Raw genomic sequence first — 12,294 nt, 5'->3', positions numbered from 1 at the left:
GGATAATGGAATAAAATTCAGTCTCCTTATCTAAGTAAATGTGATGCATCTCCACTTACTGAAATTTTTTATTCTCCTCAGTGAAGATCTGTAACGCAAATTTAAGATTATTCTTAGTCATTTAGTATTTTAATGTATTTTAACCCACAATATTTCTCACATATTGCTTGTAAACTGAGGACATTTCTACTGCTATTTCATCTTATGAAGCAGTCCACTTGTCCACTTGTCTCTCTGTTAGTTTCACTTGATTTTCTTGGCTCTTCAAAAAAAAAAAACAAAACAAAAAAAACACAGGTGCAAATACCGATACTTTTTTCTTCTGGATCCATTGTTAGTCAGAGTTCTTATAGCATTGACTTGAATTTCTCAAATGACATGAAATGACAGTGGTGATAAAAATAATATGTTTTACGTTTCACCGTAAGGTATGTGTTTATCTCTCATTTTAAGCTAAATATTCCTTACCATCTCAAAAAAAACCCCTCTCTTCCTAACTTACTGAAGCTTTTCATCCAGACTTGATACTGAACATTTAATTCAACGTTTTCATCCAGACTTGATACTGAACATTTAATTCAATGTTTTCATCATCTATTGAGATATTTTTCTCATGCAAAATTTTTATTTATTTATTTTGAGAGAGAGACAGACAGAAAGAGAGGGGGAGAGAGAGAATCACAAGCAGCCTCCTCGCTGTTAGCACAGAGCCTGACCTGGGCTTGATCCCACAAACCATGAGATCATGACCTGAGCAGAAATCAAGAGTCAGACACTTAACTGACCGAGCCACCCAGATACCCCATCTCATGTGAATTTTTTCCATGAATACTTTTTGTCATATTTTCCTAATGTTGAATTATCCTTGAGTTAACGGATACATTACCTGGTTCATAAAGTACCCAGCGTTTACATCACGTTCTCGTGCTTGCGGAAGTTTACACATTATTCAAACTGTGAATCCCGAAGTTACAAGACAGAAACTCTTCTTCAGCTTCCCTTACAAGGAGAAGCTCCAATATGTAATCAGGATCGGCCAAATCGACAAACACGTGGAATAAACAAATGCCATGGAGAAGCAGGTATTACATAAGCTCCAGTCTGGCAAGGATGGTTGCTAGGAAGGCCAGTTCAAAGCGGCCCTGGCCAGGCTCCTGCGCCATCCATATTAAGAACACAGCCAGGGAACACGAGCCAGGCAGCCGGACCCAGAAGTCTTACCTGGAGCAGCCCCGCGGCTGGGTCAGGGCACCAGCCCCAGCCTGCAGAGCCTCTGCCCCCCTGATTTCTGTAAGCTACATGTAGAAATGTCATTTCTGTTCCAGTCAGAGTGGATTCTGTTGTTGCAGGTCAGGTGTGATTGTATTGATTTATTGAGGACCTCAGTTCTGCTAACACTTTATTAAGCATCTTTTTCACAAAGTATATTTAAAAAATTCATCTGTGACTTTCTTTGTTGCAGGGAAATAGAGTTCTTTTTGTTAAAAATGGATATTCAACTTTGATACAGTTAATTGATATGAGACTTTGGTAAAATTCAAGACACCATTTTTTCCCCACCCTGGAACAGCTTAAATAGCTTGTGGATTATTTACCCCTTAAATATTTGACAGAAATTCCCCTATATAAATTTCTTTCATTTTTATACCATATGATAGGCCTATTCATGTTTTTTAAGTTTCTTGAAACATTTTAGGCAGTTTAATATTTTCTTTTCAAAAATATTTCATTCACTTTTTTTATATTGGCAAAAAAAAAACCTCAATTTTTTATCTTCTCTATATCTGACTATATCTTAGATAAAACATTTATTAATTTGCCTCCCTTCTTTCAGGTAGCTTTTCTGGAAAATTTTCTATTTTATTGTCCTCTTCCATTTTTAAAATTGAGTTCTAATAAGTAGAGAAATGGTAGAGAATTGTAACGATAATAAGGTCATCCCCTTGCAGACTTGCTTCTCACATATACAATCATACTTGATTATTATTCCAAAAGAACAACCACAGCCACATCAGACATTATGTAAGAGAAGGATCTTCTCGGAGAGGCTGGAACTCGCTGAGGTGACGAAGATCAACTGCCCATTTCTGATGCAGACATTTCTCACTCTTGATTTTTCCATGTATATTTCTAAATAATATTATTAGAGCTACTAACATTGGTTGACATTTCTACATATTACATGTATATATGCTATAATGCCTTCTTATTTGGATCTCATTTAATAATACATAAAAACCACTTTGGGGGTATACTTATTTTTTCCCATAATTGAAATACTAGTAATAGTTAATTTACCTCAGGCAAGGCAAGCCTAGAACAAGGCCTTGTTGTTCCAAATGTAAAGAATGAAATAATCTTTCATGTCTCCAGCAGAAAACAAGCCCTGTATTAAGGTCTCTGGAAATTATCCAGAGCAAGGAAAGGGGAGGAAAAGAGAGGAGAAGACAAGAGAGGAGAGGAGAGGAGAGGATAAGAGAGGAGAGGAGGGGAGGAGAGGAGGGGGGGGAAGGGAGAAGAGAGGAGAGGAGAGAAATTGTATTTCATATACTCTGGTGCAAGTAATGTCCCATTTCTTTGTCAAAGACAAAAATTGCAGCTGATGCTTACTAAAATAGCAAGAAAAACTTTATTCAAGACTGTTGCAACAGGGTCAAGATTTGTAATAGGGAAGAAAGATTGAACTCAACTTTTGTGAATCAAAAGGCAGGAACTTTTTGAAATTCTGGGGCCAGCTTGAGGTAGACACCGTAATCAGGCCTCCTGTATTTTCTAACTGGTACGGATCAAACTGAGATTCCTACCATCACGTAGTGACTTAGAGATAGGAGCCCCTTATGTTTTTGATGATTATATTTCAAAGGGCTGGCTCTCACCTTGGATAAAGACATTAGTGGATTGAAGGAAATTTACATTTCAAAGGCAGAGAATTTACAATGGAAGGCTTTCTAACATAAATATTCTAATAAAAGGGAAGTCAGAGAATAACAAACTAGACTCAAACTGTCTAAAGTTTAGTCAAGCTGAGAGGAACATTAAGACTGTATTGGTCTTTTTTGTCTTTCTAGAACAGATAAATCTGCTTAAGATCTCATCTACTTGGCTGTCAAAAAATTTTAAGTTATATGTCATTTGGGAGAGAAGCTTCCACTCCTCAGTCTTTTTGAAATAATCTCAAATATTTAACTAAACTTAGAACATTTGGGGAGAGGCATGTACGTTCAATCCAAACTAGACACCACTGACAGGCTCCCTGCCTAGTTTCTCATGGTCACTTACTAGAAACCTCAGAGCTCCTCAGTGTCCTTGCCAATTTGTCACCTGGGAATTCTTTATTGACCTTCCAGAGCACAGCTCTTGACAATCCTCAGACTGTGCCAACAATCTGACTATAGTTCAAGATCTGCCACGGGTCATAAGCCCCCCAGGGGGAAAAAAATCCTAGTATCAAGCAAACCTGCAAGGAACATTTTTCTCTCTGAGGAGTAATCTCCTTTTGTTTTTTGCGCCCTCAACTTTTCCAAGAAGAAAAGCATAAGTGAAGATTATTTTTTGAGGAACTGGCAACATTAGCTCTTGGTCAACACAAAAACCATAAAGAAGAGCTTGGGCGTGCAAGTTTTGGCTACGCTGAGATGCAAAAGTGGTATTTCCTTACATTTTTTCCAGATGCTATGGTAGAAAATGAAACAGAAATTACCAGAGTATTCTGTCATATGTATGTTTAAGTTTATCTAAAAATAAATGAAATTGATTTATAGGACAAGGAGTTAAGATGGCACAGTAGTTTGGGGACATTGAGCTTGTCTCACTCCTGAAATGCAGCTCAATCAGCATAAAACCATGTTGAACACCTAGAATTAACGCAACACACTGCATAACTTGAGCCAGAGAACTTGGCAGGTGCATAATGCAGAGAGCTGAATTGAGGGAGAGAAAAGCCACAGAGTCCTGGAGAGTAGGGAGCTGTTTTCACAGAAAGAGAAAGAGAAAGAGCAAAGGGAGAGTGTGGTGCATCGAGATCATGCGAGAAAAGCACTCCCCGCAAAAGTAGCTGACGAGAAGGAAAAGGTGAAAACAGTCACAGAAATCTGTGCCCTAAAACCAGTAATGGGGAGAAAGGAGAGGATTTCAATACTGCTGGGATTCTATAAAAAGTAAAGTGCAGAGTCTGAAGGGTTGAAGCTCAGTGCCTGGTGGTGGCCTGGTGAGGAAATAGGACGAATCCCCAGGAGCAGGCAGCACGTTCTGAGGGGCCTGTGTGCATACAGAAGAGACAATTCCCCTCTTTGGAGTGTATTTGGTAAAGGCCATGCACCTTCGCCACTGGCAAAGGTCCCAGCAGACCCCAGAGAGTAGCCATGTTTGCTGGTATTGGGACAAAGATCCCAGAGTGTGGCAAAATATGGCACTGGCTGTGTGTTGTGATTTGCCATAAACTCTGAAAATCTGTTGCTGCACTTTGTGTGAATTTTTCTGGGAAAAACTGGCACCCATCCATTGCTAGTTGACATGCTCCCCTAGAGAGTTGGCATATGTCCAAGCCCCAGGGGACTCTGAAGTGTGGGGTTTTGAGACACAGTCCCATCTGAGATAAAACTCTGTAGAGAAGCACTGTGTGGCAGACAGACAGCTTGGACACAGACAGGATGGAGATGGGGAGTGGATGGAAGCCTGAGACCAAGGAAGGGTGCTTGATCCAATGTGTGTGAGGGCACAAAATTTCCCCATCACAGACTAGAGAGCCAGGTGAAGCCATTTTCACCTCTGGCATGTATACAACCAGCCCGACCCCAGTGAGCTAGCCAGCACAACCAAATGGGGAATGCAGAATGAAACTGCTATACCAAGACCTGCCAAACTGCACCCTACAGGCACATCCCCCAGAAGACCAGCACAAGCCCTCCCCACCTGCTTAGCCTGCAGAATACAGTGTTCTGCAGTTTCAGTTCTAAGGTAAACTGGATGTAACTTCATTTGGGTTGCATTCTGTTTATTTTCTTTGCTTCTGTTTTTGCTTCTGTTGTTTTCCTTCTTCTTTTTTTGCTGAGACACACAAATAGCTATTTTTAAATTTTTATTTGTATTTTATTTTCTTAATTTTATTTTACTCTATTTTATTTAAAATTTTTTTAATTAAAATTTTTTTCTTTCTCTTTTTTCTTTCTCAACAAACAAACCAAAACAAACCTATCATCTAGCTTACTTTAATTTTGTTTTGTTTAGTTTTAATTTTTTTAGTTTTAGTTTTTAATTTTATTTTTTTTCTCTCCCTCCAATATGACAAGATGGAGGAATTCATCCCAAAAGAAAGAACAGGAAGAAATGATGGTCAGGTATTTAATCAACACAGATATAAGTAAAATGTCTGAACTAGAACTTAAAACCATGATTATAAGAATACGAGCTGCAGTTGATAAAAAGCATTGGAGACACCAGAGAATCCCTTTCTGCAGAGAAAAATGAATTAGAATCTAGTTGGGCCAAAATTAAAAATACCATGACTGAGATACAACCTCAAATGTTTGCCACTCTGGCAAGAATGAATAAAGCAGAGCAGCAAATCAGTGATACAGAAGGCAACTTATGGAAAACAATGAAACAGAAAAAGGAAGATAACAAAGGCAAAAGGTCACAATGGAAGACTTAGAGAACCCAGAGACTTACTAAAGAGGAATAACAATGGGGTACCTGAGTGGCTCAGTTAGCTAAGCATCCAACTTCAGCTCAGATCATGATCTCACAGTTTATGGGTTCAAGCTCCTCACTGGGCTCTGTGCTGACAGCTCAGAGCCTGGAGTCTTCTTCAGATCCTGTGTCTCCCTCTCTCTCTGCCCCTCCCCTACTCATTCTTTGTGTCTCTCTCAAAAAAAAAATAGCATATACAATTTTTAAAGAGAAATAACTTTCCTATCATAGGAGTCCCAGAAGATGAAGAAAGAGAAAAGGGGGCAGAAAATTTATGTGAGCAAATTATTGCTGAAAACTTTTCTAACCTTGGGAAGGACACAAACATTAAAATCTAAGAAGCACAGAGAGCTCCCTTAAAAGTCAACAAAAACCAACCATCCCCAAAGCATATCATAGTCAAATTCACAAAATATACAGACAAGGGAAGAATTATAAAATAAGCAAGGAAAAAAAGTCTTTAGCCTACAAAAAAAGGCAGATCAGATTCACAGCAGATCAGTCCACAGAAATCTCACAGGCCACCAAGGAGTAGCAGGATATATTCAAAATGCTGAGTTGGAAAAATATGCAGCCAAGAATTATTTATCCATCAAGGTTGTCTTTCAGAATAGGAGTTGGTGACCTCTAAACCAGACCTGCAAGAAATTTTAAGGGGGACTCTTTGGATGGGGGAAAAAAAGACCAAAAGCAACAAAGACTAGAAAGGAGCAGAGCACATCACTACAAACAGCAACTCCACAGACAACACAATGATAGTAAATTCCTATCTTCCAATAATCACTCTACATGTCAGTTGACTAAATGCACCAATCAGAAACACACAGTATCCGAATGAATAAGAAAACAAAATCCAGCTGCATCCACCCTACAATAGACTTATTTCAGACCTAAAGACACCTGCAGATTGAAAGCAAGGGGATGGGCATGCTAATAGACATCAAAAGAAAGCAGAGTAGCCATGCGTATTTCAGATGAATTAGATTTTAAAACAAAGACTATAACAAGAGACAAAGAAGGGCATTATATCATAAGGGGTCTACCCATCAAGATCTAACAATTGTAAATCTTTGTCTCCAACTTGAAACACCCAGAAATATAAATCAATTAATCTCAAACATAAATAAAATCATTGATAGTAATACAATAATAGTAGGGAAATTTAAGGCCCCACTTACAGCAATGGAGAGGTCAACTAAGTAGAAAATCAGCAAGGAGATAATGGTTTTAAATGACACACTGGACTAGATGGATTTAACAGATATATTCAGAACATTTCATCCAGAAGCAGCAGAATATCCATTCTTTTTAAGTGTACATGGAACATTCTCCAGAACACATCACACACTGGATTACAATCTAGCCCTCATCAAGTACAAAAAGATTGAAATCATACCATGCATATTTTCAGACACAACGCTATGAAACTTGAAATAATTTGGAAAGACTATATACACCTGGAAATTAAGGACCATCCTACTAAAGGATGAATGGGTTAACCAAGAAATTAAAGACAAAATTAAAAATGTACACGGAAGCCAATAAAGATGAAAACACGACAGTGCTGCACAATTAGGGTTCAGCAAAGGCAGTCATAAGAGAGAAGTATGTAGCAATCCAGGCCTTCCTAGAGAAGGAAGAAGGGAGCCTGGGTGACTCAATCAGTTAAGCGTCTGACTTCAGCTTAGGTCATATCTTACAGCTTGTGAGTTTGAGACCCACATTGGGCTCTGTGCTGACAGCTCAGAACCTGGAACCTGCTTCAGATTTTGTGTCTCCCTCTCTCTCTCTGCCCCTCCCCCACACACACTCTCAAGAATAAATAAACATTTACAAAACAATTTTTAAAAGAAGGAAGAAATGTCTCAAATATACAACCTAACCTTATACTTAACGAAGCTGGGGAAAAAACAGCAAATAAAGCCTCAAAATAGAAAAAAAAAGGGGGGGGCAATAAAAAGATTAGAGCAGAAATCAATTCTATCAAAAGAAAAGAAAACAGTAGAACAGATCAACAAAATTAGGAGGTGGTTCTTTGAAAAGATTAACAAAATTGATAACCCCCTAGCCAGATTTATCAAAAAGAAAAAGAACCCAAATAAATAAAAAGACAATATTTCCGAATGAACATATCAGAAATACAAACAACAATAAGAGAAGATTATGAAAAATTATAGGCCAACAATTTGGGCAATCTAGAAGAAATGGATAAATTCCTACAAACATATAAACTACCAAAATTACAACAGGAAGAAATAGAAAATTTGAACAGACCCATAACCAGCAAAGAAATTGAATCAGTAGTAAAAATTCTCCCCACAAACAAGAGCTCAGGGTCAGATGACTTCCCAAGGGAATTCTATCAAACATTTTTTTAAATGTTTATTTATTTTTGAGAAAGCATGAGAGCAGAGGAGGTGTGAGGATCCAAAGAGGGCTCTGTGCTGACAAAGCTAGTTCAATGCAGAGCTCAAACTCACTAACTGTGAGATCATGACCAAAGTTGAATTTGAGTGCTCAACCGACTGAACCACCGAGGTGCCCAAATTCTACAAAACATTTAAAAAAGAATTAATACCTATTCTTTTGAAGCTACTCCAAAAAATAGAAGGAAAACATCCAAACTCATTTTATGAGGCAAGCACTATCTTGATTCCCAAATCAGACAAAGACTCCACTAAAAAGGAAAATTACAGACCAATTTCTCTGATAAACATGGATGCAAAAATTCTCATCAAGATACTAGCAAATTGAATCCAAGAAGACATTAAAACAATTATTCACCACGATCAAGTGGAATTTATTCCTGGGCTGTAGGTGTGTGGTTCAATATCTGCAAATCAATCAACATGATACACCACATTAAAAAAAGAAAGGACAAGAAGCATATGATCTTCTCAAGAGGTGCAGAAAAAACATTTGCTAAAATACAGTATTCTGTCTTGATAGACATCATGAGAAGGTAGAGACAGAAGAATCATACCTCAACATCATCAAGGTCATATATTATGACCCACAGCTAGTACTATCTCAATAGTGAAAAACTAAGAGCTCTCCCCCTAAGGTCAGAACATGACAGAGACATCCCTTATCACCAACATCGAACTGGAAGTCTTAGGCGCAGCAAACAGACAACACAAAGAAATAAAAGGCATTCACATCAGCAAGAAAGAAGTCAAACTTTAACTCTTTGAGTATCAGATGACATGACACTGTATATGGAATACTTGAAAGACTCCACCAAAACACTGTTAGAAAGACTCCACCAGGACACTCTTAGAAATGATACATAAATTCAGCAAAGTCACATGATATAAAAGATATAAAATCAACATAAAGAAATCATTTCTATACACCAATAGAGGAGTAGCACAAAGATAAATCAAGGAATTCATCCCATTTACAATTGCACCAAAACCCATAAAATACCTAAGAATAAATCTAACTGAAGAGCTAAAAGATCTATATGCTGAAAACTATAGAAAGCTTATGAAAGACATTGAAGAAGACACAAAGAAATGGAAAGTATTCTATACTCATGCATTGAAAGGACAAATATTGTTAAAATGTCTCTACTACCTAAAAAAGTCTACATATTCAATGCAGTCCCTATCAAAATGCCATGAAAATTCTTCACAGAACTAGAACAAACAATTATAAAATCTGTATGGAACCAAATAAGACCCTGAATAGCCAAATGAAAGTTGCAAAAGAAAACCAAAACTAGAGGCATCACAATTTCAAATTTCAAGCTGTATTACAAAGCTGTAATCATCAAGAAAATATGGGGAAAAAAAGAAAATATGGTACTGGCACAAAAACAGGCACATATACCATTGGAACATAATAGAAAACCCAGAAATGGACCCAAAATATATGGCAAAGCAAAAACGAATATTCAGTGAAAAACAGTCTCTTCAGCAAATGGTGTTGGTAAACCAGACAGTGACATGCAGAAGAATGAACCTGGACCACTTTCCTACACAATACACAAAAATTAACTCAAAATGGATGCAAGACTTAAGTGTAAGACAGAAAGCCATCAAAATTCCAAGGAAGAAACAGACACCAACCAATCTGACCATGGCTGGGGCAACATCTTACTAGAAAGAAAAGCAAAAATGAACTATTGGGACCTCATAAAGACAAAAAGCTTTGGCATAGCAAAGAAAACAATCAATAAAACTAAAAGCAGCCCACAGAATGGGAGAAGATATTTGCAAATGACCTACCGGATCATGGATTAGTATCCAAAATCTATAATGAGTTTATCAAACTCAACATCCAAAAAAAAAAAAATAATCCAGTGAAGAAAGAGGCAAAAGACATGAACAGACATATTTCCAAAAAAGGACATCCAGATGGCTAACAGACACATGAAAACATGTTCAACATCACTCATCATCAGGGAAATACAAATCAAAACCACAGTGACATAGCACATCATACCTGTCAGAATGGCAAAAATTAACAAAGGAAACAACAGATATTGTTAAAGATGTGGAGAAAGGGGAAATCTTTTGCACTGTTGGTAGGAATGCAAAGTGGTGCAGCTGCTCTGGAGAAAAGTATGGAAGTTTCCCAAAAAATTAAAACTAGAGCTAGCCTATAACCAGCAATTGCACTACTAGGCATTTATCAAAAAAATACAAAAGTGCTGATTCAAAGGGGCACATGCACCCCAATATTTATAATAGCACTATCAACAATATCCAAAGTATGGGAAATGCCCAAATGTCCATTGATTTAAGAATGGATAAAAATGTGGTAAATATATATATACATACATACAAGAGCATATTACTTGAAGATCAAAAAAAATGAAACCTCACCATTTGCAATAATATGGATGGAAATAGAATGTATTATGCTAAGTAAAATATATCAGAGAAAGACAAATAACATATTTCACTCATGTGTGAAATTAAGAAACAAAGGAAATGAACACAAGGGAAGATAAAGGAAATTAAAAACAGAGAGGAAGGAAGACCCTAAGAGACTCCTCAACACAGAAAACAAAATAGGGGTTGCTAAAGGGGTGTTCAGTAGGGGGATGGGCTACATGGGGGATGGGGCATTAAGGAAGGCACTTGTTGAGATGAGCATGGGTTATTAAATGTAAGGGATGAATCACTAAATTCTACTCCTGAAACGATTATTACAATATATGTTAACTAATTTAGATTTAAATGAAATTAAGAAATAATAAACATTTAAAAATAAATACATACATACATAAAGGAAATAAATGAAATTTTAAAATTAAGTCACAAAAATATTAGTATCTCCATCTAGATAGTAATTAGTAATTAATATTTAAAAATTTTTTTATGCTGTGTTTGCTCTGGCAACACATATACTAAAATTGGAACACGACAGAGAAGATTAGCATGGCCCTTGCGCAAGGATGACAGGCAAACTCATGGGGCATTCTGTATTTTTAAACAAGACCCATATATTTGATGTCTACAAGAGACCCATTTTAAACCTCAGGACACCTAGAGATTGAAAGTGAGGGAATGGAGAAGTATCTATCATGCTACTGGAAGTCAAAAGAAACCTGGAGGAGTCATACTTATATCAAACAAACTAGACTTTAAATTAAAGGCTGTACCAAGAAACAAAGAAGGTCATTATGTCATAATTACAGGGTCTATCTATCAGGAAGAGCTAACAATTATAAATGTCTATGCACCAAATTCAAAGCACCCAAATATATAAAACAATTAATCATAAACATAAGCAATCTTATTGATAAGAAAGTGGTAATTGCAGGGGACTTTAATACTTCACTTACAGCAATGGATAGATCAACTAGACAGAAAATCAGTAACGAAACAATGGCCCTGAATGATACACTGGACCAGATGGACTTGACAGATATATTTAGAACTCTACATCCTAAAACAACAGAATATACTTTTTTCTCAAGTGCACATGGTACATTCTCCAAGACAGATCACATACTGGGTCACAAAATACCCCTCAATAAATATAAAAGAAGTAAGATCATAACATACACACTTTCAGATCACAATGCTATGAAACTTGAAATCAACCACAGGAAAAAGTCTGGAAAACCTCCAAAAACATCAAGGTTAAAGAACATCCTACTAAAGAACGAATTGGTGAACCAGGAAATTAGAGAAGAAATTAAAAATATATATGGAAACAAATGAACATGAAAATAAAACACTTTTGCGCAGCAAAGGCAGTCCTAAGAGGAAAATATATTGCTATCTATGCCTATCTCAAGAAACTAGAAAAAGCCCAAATACAAAATCTAACAGCACAACTAAAGGAATTAGAAGCAGAACAGTAAAGACACCCCAAGCCTAGCAGAAGAAGGGAAACAACATAATCAGGGCAAAAATAAACATAGAAACCAAAAAAAAAAAAAAAAACCACTAGAACAGATCAATGAAACAGTTTTTTGAAAAAATAAATAAAATCGATAAACCTTTAGCCAGGCTTCTCAAACAGAAAGGAGAGATGATCCAATTAGATAAACTCATGAGTGAAAATGGATTTATCCATTTTATCTCAGAAATACAAGCAGTTATCAGGGAACATTATGAAAAAATATATGACAACAAACTAGACAAC

At 36.8% G+C, this 12,294-nt stretch overlaps 1 non-coding gene across 1 annotated transcript; it reads left to right on the top strand.

Annotated features, from left to right (window-relative positions):
• Positions 1-11,023: 11,023 nt before the first annotated feature.
• LOC115286107 lies at positions 11,024-11,130 on the top strand. The gene has a single exon (XR_003905866.1). It is a non-coding gene; the product is annotated as a U6 spliceosomal RNA (small nuclear RNA).
• Positions 11,131-12,294: the final 1,164 nt, after the last annotated feature.

This window comes from Suricata suricatta, chromosome 2 (assembly GCF_006229205.1).
Source record: "Suricata suricatta isolate VVHF042 chromosome 2, meerkat_22Aug2017_6uvM2_HiC, whole genome shotgun sequence".
NCBI classification, from domain to species: Eukaryota; Metazoa; Chordata; class Mammalia; order Carnivora; family Herpestidae; genus Suricata; species Suricata suricatta.
This window is presented reverse-complemented; position numbering and strand designations above follow the sequence as displayed.